Source organism: Amphiura filiformis, chromosome 7, assembly GCF_039555335.1.
Source record: "Amphiura filiformis chromosome 7, Afil_fr2py, whole genome shotgun sequence".
Taxonomy (NCBI): domain Eukaryota; kingdom Metazoa; phylum Echinodermata; class Ophiuroidea; order Amphilepidida; family Amphiuridae; genus Amphiura; species Amphiura filiformis.
In genome coordinates, this window is record NC_092634.1 from 56,615,851 (window position 1) to 56,628,038 (window position 12,188).

The following is a 12,188-nucleotide window of genomic DNA, read 5'->3' on the forward strand; positions in this document are numbered from 1 at the left end:
ATGGAACCAATTCTAGTTTTATCCTTTTAGGTGTAAAATTGCCAAAAACATTGGTTCAACTAATGTAGGAAAGCTAGATGATAACTTAACAATCACCCTACTATAAGGCCAAAAAAGCTCAAAGCTCACGAGTGGTTTGAAAACAAATTCGAAATGCAATATTTTTGACTTGGTATTTCCGTACTGACGCGAGTATAGCATGGTACTTTACATAAGGATTTGCTAGTTAACAAGGTGCAATGTTAATCTTTCATAACAGTAAATACACGTCAAGGTCCGATATTCGGCACCAGAAGCTGAAAAAAGTAGTCTCACTTGAGTTGTAGAAAACTCATATTTTCTCATATTATTGGGTGGAATCTTAGCCTTACCCTCACTAAATAGAATGTTAGGAATATTATTGATAAAATATTTCCATTTCTTTGTAAGAAATGACATGCAAACTATCAATATTTTTATTTATTTTACGCCTACTCTGACATCCAAAATACTGTTACTGACTGGATGGGGGGCGGCCATCTTGGAATGATACCTGTCTTGTTCACTGCGAATATGTTTTCACTGATTTGGACTTTATTTTCTCACATCATAATCCTTCAAAAATTCCAAAATAATGTTTTCAGGTATTCATGATTTCTGTAGATCATTTTAAATATTTAGGGTTGATTTTGACGACAAATATAAGACAGAAAGTAAATATAATCAGCGGAAGAGGCTACTTTTTGTTTATACACACGGTGCATAGAAACTAATGCCAACAACTGATTAATTTTCCATTTTCCAGCGAGAGTATTGTGAAAGCTTGATATTTTGTAGAATTTATATCATCTTAAAAATATTAAGTAAATAAATAATCTAGCAATGACAATTAAGCTTCATAGTCACAAAAATAATTTTTTTTGAGATAAAAAATCTGATTTTCGCCTAATTGTTTCGGAAAAATTGAATTTTTTGTTTGTTTTAAAATTAAAAAAAATCCGCAATTCTTTTTTGTTTCAAATCGCGAGATTTAACAAATGCGCACGCAAGCTTTGAGACTAACCTTTTTTGGCCTGATCTAAATTTCCAAATAAAGTAGTCGATAGATGGAGAGTTTTGTTCTGCGTATTATTCGTGATACCTATTTTGGCAAAACACTACTTTAGTCATACCATTTGATTGAGTTTCGAAAGTGACAAATTTTGTGATTCCTCCTTTAGGGCGACACGCGTCGCCTTTTTGTAACTTCTGTCGCCTTATTGTAACGGGCTCATTATAAGGCGGTCGATTAACACTCATAAGTAGGGGGTTTCGAATGAAACGTCTGTTTGAAGCCATATTGTAACATTTCCATAACAGTCTGTCCACATAGAAGTACAAACCAAATCTGTAGCATCGGGGTCGATGCTTTGCGTCACAGGCACTGTGTGTTAAAACAAAAACGCGACGCGAAGCATTTATATACGCATTGCAATGAAATAATTATTCTTATACCTCCAGTTTCCGAGGTCTATTCACTTCGTACTTCTATCTGGACAGACTGTAGCATTCCTTTTCATAAACTGTTAGCTTTTAGCCAAACAACTGAGCAAAGAAAGACAAAGAAAATCGAACAAAAATTTTATCCGCGATGTTTAAAGGCCCGCAGCTTACGAGCTGATCAAACTATGATAATATTATTTCATAATTGTTGGCAAAGAAAAAAGTTAAAAGTTAAAATGGGACTAAAATCGTATATTATGGCTTTAAGGTAAAGGCATACCGATGCTTCCTTACTTCTATGTAACTTCTTTTCGCAAAATATTTTTCAACCCCCAAATAACATTCTATTTAGAATGTTTTATATCAAGTTTTCCGAAATGTTTTTGGAGTGTTATTAGAACGTTTTTATACACTTTATATAACCCGACATTTAAAAGTTTTCTGTAAAACATTTTGTGTCTGCTGGGCAGTAGATTATCAACAAATGTTTTTTAATGTTATAAAAACGTTTGATACCCTTAATATGCCCTTTATAATAACCCAACATTTAAACGTATTCTGACAACCTTTTATAACCTTTTGCGAATGATGTCGAAAACGTTTTGTGTTTGCTGGGTTAGTTGCCTAGAGTATTATTTTAGGGATTTCAGTCTACGTCTTTATTTGCTTTGTAATACTCCTCTCTAGGTGTCATCTGTTCTTGGTCTTTGTTGGATCCTGATGTTCATTGCAAGTGCTGCAGACGTGGAGGTAGTCTGGTGGATTGCTATTATCTTTTCTTCTCTGCAAGGCGTACATATTTTCTTCTCGTTCGGCTTCAATGATAAGGCGCGCAAGTTGTGGAAAGAGTCAGCCTGCAAATAGATTTAGATGGCGCCAAATTACGTTTAATTAATTGTTGATATCTACTCACATAATGTTAACATTAATATAGACGCACTAAAACATACATACTATAATAAGCTACAAAGAATTGGCACGATTATTAAAATACAAATACAGTAGTTACACTGCAGATGTGGAGGTACTCTAGTGGATTGCTATCATCATTTCTTCTCTGCAAGGCGTACATATTTTCTTCTCGTTCGGATTCAATGATAAGGCGCGCAAGTTGTGGAAAGAGTCAGCCCGCAAATAAGTTCAGGTGGAGCTAGACTGCGTTTATTAATTGTTAATATCAACTCACATAATGTTAAATTAAATAAAAACGCACTAAAAACATATATGATATAATAAGCTAAAAGAATTGGCACGATAATTAAAATACAAATACGGTAGGTACACTGTAGACGCGAAGGTACTCTGGTTGATTACTATAGTCATTTCTTCTCTGCAAGGCGCACATATTTTCTTCTCGTTCGGCGTCAATGATAAGGCGCCCAAGTGGTGGAAAGAGTCAGCCCGCCAATAAGTTGCTGGAGCAAAAATGCGTTTTATGAATATTGTTAATATTCATTTCCATAATGTTAAGTTAAATACAAAAGCACTGAAACATATATAACATAATAAACTATAAAGAATTGGGACGATAATTAAAATACAAATAAAGTAATTACAGGTACAAGTATCGTAAGTTAATATGAAAAACAGAATAAACCGACAATACTAAAATAACTTTATAGGGTCATATGAATGGCCCGTGACCCGATCGACCCCCTCCCTCGATTTTACCTCATCGTTATTAATTTTATTATGTTGATGGCAGGAGATGCAGCGTGCAGAAATGCCTTCACCAAAAAGTGTTCCTCTCTAATAACCATCTTTATTTTTACTAACAAGAGTCAAGAAGCTCTATAAGATATTTGCAATATTTAATTGTCAATGTGGTTCTTTAGTGCAAAAAGGTTTTGAAAAAAAAGAGAGAAATAAAAATAATTAGAAAAAATAGAGCACAAAGATGAGCTTGTGTTTAACTTTCGTTGTGAGATATTTTGATGATTAGTCACTCTTGACACCCCCTTTATCTTGCGCTCATAAGTTAAGTTGCTTTAAAGATACGGAGTGTAAACTTAGCAGACAATTACAAGAAGGATGAATAAATAATGCGTGAAAAAATGACAGTGTTTTGTTATACCATCGCAAAATGCGGTCCATTTTCTACATGTAACCTTTTTATGGGACACCTTGTACATAATACCATGCATGATTCTTGAACTCGGCACAAAAAACTCGTAGCACTAGTATCCATGGTCCATGCGGGGGTCCATAGGAACCTTAAACACCTTTACTCAGTTTAGTCTGAGAATCGTTGGCATTTTTGTTATGCAGGTTAGTGCATAGTTCTGTAATGCAAAATAGACTGGCCGTGGCCTTTATACTTTGATTTGATCCAGTCATTTATGCTTGTGTTTTCATGCATTGCATTATGCAGGTAGACCTTTACCGTGACCATGGACATACTGATAGAGATACCCATCATCAAGGAATATAACTATGGAATTGGCAATAGATATTAAGCATATGTCAAATTGTTATTCAAATAACGTATTGCTTTTATAATGATTCCCTGCCTTGTTTGAGGGCGTTATAGTCAGTCATGTCTACAGACAGAGGTTGAGTCGAAAGTATGGCATCTTAAATTTATTGCGTATAAATTTGAAATTTTACGGTGACTTTAGTAGGTAGTGCATAGCTCAAGCGAAATCTTGTGTTGACACACACTGGCTACGTGGTAGAATTATATGTGCCGATACACCACGAATCAGTCGTTAAGTCGGCCCCGGTCAATTTTGTTTTATTTCGTGTTTTGAAAATATGTATCATAAGCTTTAAAATGGTATATCATTTGACTTCAAACGATATCCAGAAGCGGGACTATGTTTTTTTTTAAAACTCTGTTCCTTCAACAAAATGGTACCCTTATCGGTTCTACATGTGTCTCTTTTTCCACTTTGTTGGTAATAAATATCAAACAGTCATAATTGGCGGTCGTTTCAAATCATCCCCAAGTCAACGCGGTTCAGGAATGTCCCCTCATTGCTAATTGTTGTTTATACATACCTAGACAAAATAAATTGCTTTGTAACCCACAACTTGAACAGGATTTAGCAAAAGCAAACAAAGACTAGAGATATTTAACGATTCTATAGAAATAAGTAGAAGACTATTATCCTCTTCAGCAATTGGATTATTGATTGGTTTAAACGGTGTTTGACTCGCGCTATCAAATGAGAAACTTGTCACACCAAATTGAGGTACCTATGAATACGACCTTCACGCACATTTTACACTGTAACTCAGAATGCAACTTGCCGACTTTAGGGCTCATTGGTAGTGTACGGCCACATATTCATAATATTGAAATCAAACAGATAGATGTGCACTAAAGACCGTTTGTTTCACTTAATTAAAAGAGACGTTAACAAAGATAGTGGTATACACACTGATTAGTGTATATTGATAATGTTTATCACACGAGGACACAAATACAAATAACCTTGGTTAGCTACTTCAATCAATATTAAATAAACATAATTTTTCAATAGGTTCGCCGTCGCAAATAATAAAGGAGACAAGCAGAAAAAATGATCCCACCGGGAATCGAACCCAGAACCTCAGGTTTACAATATTCCCCTATATGCACATGCAATAACCCTAACCCTTAACCCTAACTCTTAACCCTAACCTCATTTGAATATTGGAGAATATTGAATGAAGCATCTACGGCCAGACGAATATGACGCCATTTTGGAAACTGAGGTGTCAAAGGTTTTCGTGACTTCAAATACTACTTGTATGCCATTTCTAATACCTGTCACGCAGTTGTATTATTGACAGCAAGCCCAAATTTCAAAATTAAATTTGCAAAACGTCAGTCCCATATCAGATATCTTCGGAAAACAATCACTGTAGCCTAGTGGGACCATAGTAGTTGACCCGTTCCTGGTATCATATGACACGCTTCCAAGAGGGCGTTTTTACTCTCTTGAACAGGTAAGGTGGGGTGGGTGGAGGTCGTGGTCGGATGCGATATCGCCATTTTTGACGTCAACATTTGATTAACACGCAATCATTACCTGGAGAGATTTGATCATGTCTCACCTCCTTTTCAACCAAATCGACAGTAATATTAATTTTGAATTTATAAATTTTTATGTAACTCATTGACCAATTATATACTGCCTCTAGCTATAATGATAAACTTGTGATCTGGTCAACTCATTGACAGATACGAACCTCAGGAGGGAATTCAGTTTTGGATCAATTCTCTCCAGGTAGTGAAACGTAATGCAAATAATCCTACATGTGTGTTATGTGGTGTAAAAACAAAATTATGTTGTTATAAAACCGTTGGGGCACGACAAAGTTCCCCACTGTATGTTGTTTTTCAATCATAACTGATAACCGTCTATTTTAAACGGGCTGTCAGCCTTGTAGTTTCTTCAGCCTCGTACGTCACGTGTCGCGTGTCCTTTACCTCCAGGGTAAGATTCGCTAAAATTACACCTTAGGGGCTGTGCAATAATTATGATCCCTGGTGGGAGGGTCAAATTGGGGGACAAGAAATTCTTGGCCCCCAAGCAATTCTTAGTAAGTCAAGGGGGGCAAGCGATTTTTGGCACGCATTCATGGGGCGCCTCTTAAATAACACGCTCTAAAAAGAATAACGTTACGAAAACGCTTTTAAATATGCAACATTTCCTGCTCGCTGCGCTCGCAGTATATATCTAGACCATTTTAAGTTTGCAAATTGGGATTCAAAAAATTTGGCAAAGGGGGGGGGGGCGCAAAGAATTTTGGGCAGGCCAAAAGGGGGGGATCGATTTTTGGCGTGCCAAGGGAGGGGGAAGTGATTTATGGCAGGCCGTTTGAAAATTTTACCCCCCGGGCCTCATAATTATTGCACAGCTCCTTATGTGATGACCTCAACACAAGGGGAGAATTTGACAATTATTCATAATCGATCGATCATGTTAGCTTGCCTCAGTTTGCATATCGCAAACCAACAGAATTCATCATACGTTTTCGTTGCTAATAGATAAACCGTGAATTTAGTGTCACCAACCTTACATCTATTATATTGCACGATGATGTATGAAGTCTAAAAAGTACTACCTATTTGAATACTAGGGCCAAGCAGAGTTAAATACTACGCCGGAAAATACCATGAAAAACTTAACAAAGTTTTTTCGCCTGATCATCTGTATTGAGATAACTTCCATTATACACTTGTATCGAAGTTTACATGATGAGACAAGTCTTCCAGAATTGGCAATCAATGGTCCTGGCTACAAATTTGGTCAACCGCTTTTGAGTTGGAAAATTTCCAAAAGCAAGGCTATGCCTCAAGGTTACCACGTTGTGAGTACTCCATCATCACGATGTAAACTTTATTTTCAAGTATAGAAAGCAACAGTGCTAAAACAGCTATCATATCGTCAAGCATTTCAATATTGGACTGTGTAAGATATAGGCACTGTTTGTGCTGTCGTGTGTGTGTATTCTTTCCACGTATGAGTGAACACGTTTTCCCATGATTGTCGGTTCAATAATACTATAAACTATTTGTAATAATTTCGTACCCTTGACCTAAAACAGTATAGCGGTTTACAAAATAAAAATCTGTGAACCGGAACCTTCACGATCTAAAATTCGGACATCCTTGGTGTCAAAATGGTGTCCCCTGACTTTCAGATGTAGACACTGCTGAGTCGTTTCCACTTAAGCTGGCTCTGCGATGTTGTTGCATGCGAATATGATTAGGTTGGATGTAGGAGTCCTGACAATCTTGACAGTCTTGATCTCCATAATAGCGTACCCCGCAGACCACTCCACTGATCCTTCCGTTGGGCTGTTTGTCCTTGGGATGTACTAAGGACTGGCGGATCGTAGTGACCCCGTGGTTGCGATAAATTCTTTTATGATAGATTCATAATATTATATTCATATTATTATTGAATTACAATAAAGTTTCCACGACTTTAATAATTCATTTATTTTCAAGATTTGCAATTCTGGAATTTAAATACACGAGGAAGGAGGAGATTGCATTAACTCTTTTCATTTTTGCAATTGCAAAGGGGGCCCTGACAGCCTGACAGCAACTGCTGACTTGACACCACTGAACATGACAATTACAGAAATATCATTTAGCCTATCCTGAAAATGTTAAACTACACGAGGAAGGAGGGGATTTGTAATAGCAATTTCGATTTCTTGAATAAATGACACATCATCATCATCATCATCATCATCATCATCATCATCATCATCATCATCATCATCATCATCATCATCATCATCAGTCGGCGACGGATCAGGCCACTACAGGCTTTCTCCAACTATAGCGATCTTGAGCAAGCGAAACCATTTTGTTTGGCTGGACATACTGTAAGTACAGTGTACGCGGCCGTTCCGGTTTCCTCTTCCTATGTGGTGGAATATAAGGAATACGATAAAGGGAATATTCTTTCACAGGCTTCAAGACACATCATCATCAAAATAATGCTGGCACAGTCGCTACTAAAGACAGCAATGGATTATATACAATTTTACTAGAAATGATTGCGATTAACTAGATGAAAAGATGTAGAAAGCCCTTGCAGGATGAAGGAGGAGGGACGGTGTCAATTGTATACGGATGCTATTGGTATACAGTTAACATAATATGGTTAACTAGCAAAGACGACATTGGTAAACTAAAAATAGTTGAAGAATATTTAGTAAGCATGATAAATCTAAGAAAACACATCAGAAGTTTAATCATGCTTTTACAGCAAAGGCCCAGAAATAAGATATGCAGAGGTATAGTAGCCCTTCTAGACGGTGTAGACAAGAGGCCACAGGATATGTATACCGACAAATTTACAAAAAAAAAGGCTTGGTGACAAAGGTATAGAGATAAATAACATTTAATATCTTGATCTTTGCTTTCATCAGATATGACCATGTTCAGAATTATGCTGTTTTCACTGCTCTCAGAATGTCCAGTAGCTCTTTCCTGCTTCCAAACACAAAGATGGTTTCATCTGCGTACCTCAGATTTGTAACTCGCTTTTCCAACCACTCAACCAAAGTATTTATGATTACTCCATTAGTGTATAATATCACAAAAGCTCATATAAAACGATCTTATGTGATCATTCTATTTGTTTTTGTTTGGTTTTAGCCTAGCTATTTACGTGAGTACAATACTATCAGTCATCGTCTTGGATATAAGATCAGACAGGCAAACGAACCGTTTTTTCAATGTAACGAAAGAGTGAATAATGGGCACCGGCCCGACGTTTGGTGCAGCTTATACCGGCGCTTTGTGGACTACCGAATCAGTAACTTCGAAGATGCGGATGTCAAGGTAAAGCACACGGGCCGAGCAATAACCTCCATCCCGAAAGTCCCCAAAAAATTGTGTGCGATTTATTCCATATTCATTACGTATTTTAAAAATATTTAGGGAGTATATCGAGATTCGGGTTTCTTCACGGGCCGGGGGATTGTCTAACGTTTTTGCGTTTCCGGCGTCTTCAGCGGATGTTATTGCTCTGAAGAGTGTTGTTGTTAGTGATGTAGTACTAGGACACCTCCGATGACGTCACAGATGTTGATGACATCAAACTTGACGATGTTGTGATGAATATACATCATTATACTTTTCGGCTTTAGTCTTTTTTTTTGTTGAAGTTTAATCGCCAACGGGTTGAAACTCTCAAACCTCTGCTCTCAACTTGCCGTTATTGTGTTTGCCGCTACTCCAAAGCACACGTAAAAACGGCGAACATCATACTATTAAGGGATTAGACAATTGTCCAAAAATTTGGCCAGAAATTTGAGTTGTCTCCAATGTTTACTTTTTCCCTTTAAATATTGATCACAAGTACAAGATTTATGGTGCATGTGAAAGAAGCAAGTCTACAAATTAATCTTCGTCATGATAATTTTTGTAAGCTTATAGAAAATTCTTAAAGTAGGCTTGTATATTTAATAATGCGTTATTGTTCACGGGGCCGATTTTCCTATAATTTTGCACATCATAGATACAGATGCCTTTTACCTGGCATCGAGAAGCCAATCCTTTAAATACTGCTCCTACAGCCCAGTGGACACACAGGTCAGTTTCTGCCGTTGTATCGACGTTGCATCAACGTCCGATTTCGACGTTGAAATCAGGTTGAAATCACGTTGTATTTGCAAATGGACATCAACGTTGATACAACGTCGAAATCCTAACCTGTGCCCAAGGCTGTTTGATGTGATCATTTATTAATTTTTCTAGCAAAACATTATCATAAAGTTCAATTCTAGACCTGAATAATACCAACAGCTATCACACTAATAAATTGAATATATGAATACAAAACCCACCCAAGTCCATACTTTGGCCAAATTGAGTTAAGCATGGGAAATTGTTGCTATACATAGGCCTGTCATATGCATGAAAGAAAAACTCAAATCTTCTGTGTCTATTGAGCATGTGAAAAATAGCATGTATGAAAGAATCGCCCAAGTCCATGATTTGAGTCTTGTAACACATTGATTGAAATCCAGTATGTATAAAAGTCCACTTGTAACACATTCATTGCTGGAGAGTGACTTTTGAAAAATGAATGGGTTTAATCAAGGAAAGTGTGTGGTTTATATTACATGGCAGAATGCGTATCAACATTATACATACCTGTGTGCTTTATTTTGTAATATCTTACTAGTGGAAATCTCATTCCAAAATTGTTGTCTTTGTATATGATTCAAAAAACAGCATTTAAAATGAACCCCACGAAGTCCCTGAAATGCTAATCGTCATACCTAATACAGTTTAACCTGCTCATTTGCACGTAAAACTTACCATATTGACCAGGTAAATCTAACTGAAGGAATTAAAATGATACACATGTTTTTTTCTCAAAATCACTTCCCATGGACTTGGGTGGGTTTTGAATTTATGTATTCAATATTATTGTATACACATATATATTTTGTAACAATTTTTAACATAGATTTTCGTTTCTATATCAAACTATTCATCTTTTTCTGCTTTTTGTGGTAATCTTAATTCTATAGACTGTACATTTGTGTGCAGATTGAGGGCGCTATTTACATATATTTTTTATTTTAAATTAGCCAAATGAGGTATATCTTATATTTCATGATAAAAAGTTTTTTGAAAATTCCCTTGTCATTTGTTAGTCTGTTTGGTGATGTCTTAATACCATTTTAGTGTCTTAAAGATGCAAACAAGATTTTAGATAAATAGCGCCATCATTGTTCAACTTTTCTTTAAAATGACTCAGTTTTACATGCCATCAAACAACCGTGTGTCCACTGGTTTCCGTTTTCAACAAAGTAAAACAAATTTGTCATTCGTTCATCAACTTACATTTTTTCGTTTAAATTCGTATTTTATCTCAAGATCATAAATACGTAAGCCTACATTTTGCACGTTTCTTTCTTCACTAATTCAGATAAACATCTATTGCTTTATTTATGCTTTTGATGGCTTTAACTTGTATTGGGAGAAAAATGTTTGTATCCCTGTTTTATGTACTATGAAAAATAATGATTGTAAATTATTATTCTGATATAATTTTATTACAATTATTCTATGTCTAGTTACTCTGAATTACGATCATCAAAGATTTATTTTCCATGCTTTAAAATGTGATACAGTTTACAGATTACATACCTGGATTATACGAGCATGTGACATTTAAAGCAAACTTGGTATCGAGGGGCGGAAAATATATACCAAAAGGATTTCATTTACCAGAACAGATCAACGAGTTCTTGCAATACGTAAGCAATACATATTACTATTTATTCCTCTCATATACTCATATTCACGGGACTATACATGACTAAATCTGTACAAGGGGACTCAGTACAAATGGTATTGAGTCCCCTCTAGGTCAAATAGGTCATTTGTCAAATTTTCTCAAAATGTTCAGACAAATAGCCAAATGTGCCTCATTGTCTGAAAAAGTTTTGAAATTTAACAACAAGTTTGGTCAAAATTGCGCACAGGGTTTTCTTTAAGCATTTTGCTGAAGGGTTATTTTCAAATTTTTTTGACCCTTTCAATTGTGAATTTTTCCTCTGAAGGAGTCAAAAACATTGCCCAAGGGGTATTTTTATAATAAGACATTTTTAACAATATATGTGTGTTTATGGAGCCATAGGCGTAGATCCGGAGGGGGGTGGGGTAATCTCCCCCAAATTTTGCCAGGGGATGGTCCAGACAATCATCCCCCAATGTTGACGCCTGTATGTGGGTTTCTGACCAAATTAACCTCATATTTGGCCATTTTAGCCCCTAAAATGCAAATTTTTGTGCGCTTCGCGCGATTTTGTTTCACCATATTTCAACAGTTTAGCTTCAAAATGGCAAAATTTTGTGTACCATAAACTTATTCATTCTCCAAAAGGTGCTGGATTCACTATACTTCAAGACATTTCTTTCACCCCCCCGAGTCAAAAGAAAACTACGCCACTGTTTGGAGCAGTGGCGTATCTAGAGCAGTCAGAAAGGGGTAGGGGCAATTTTAGAAGAAAATAATATATTTAAAAATGCCCCATGAGAAGTAAGAAACTCTTGCAAAATGAAGACCTAATTGAAGCAATTTGGTGGATCATTTTGGCAATATCAATGTGTAAAATTTTAGTTTAAAATAGCCGAACATTTGTGAAATGAGCAGTCCATGGAGTCTTTCGTGGACGGCAAGTTTTCCCTATTCTGGTAGGCCTATAAGTTGTGTTAAACATAAATTGGCAAATGTCGAAAGCAGAAGTGAAAGTGG

At 36.3% G+C, this 12,188-nt stretch overlaps 1 long non-coding RNA gene across 1 annotated transcript; it reads left to right on the plus strand.

Annotated features, from left to right (window-relative positions):
- Positions 1 to 6,647: 6,647 nt before the first annotated feature.
- LOC140156403 (uncharacterized) lies at positions 6,648 to 11,091 on the plus strand. The gene is made up of 3 exons (XR_011859550.1): positions 6,648 to 6,762; positions 8,570 to 8,755; positions 11,062 to 11,091. It is a non-coding gene; the product is annotated as an uncharacterized lncRNA (long non-coding RNA).
- The last annotated feature ends 1,097 nt before the right edge of the window (positions 11,092 to 12,188 follow it).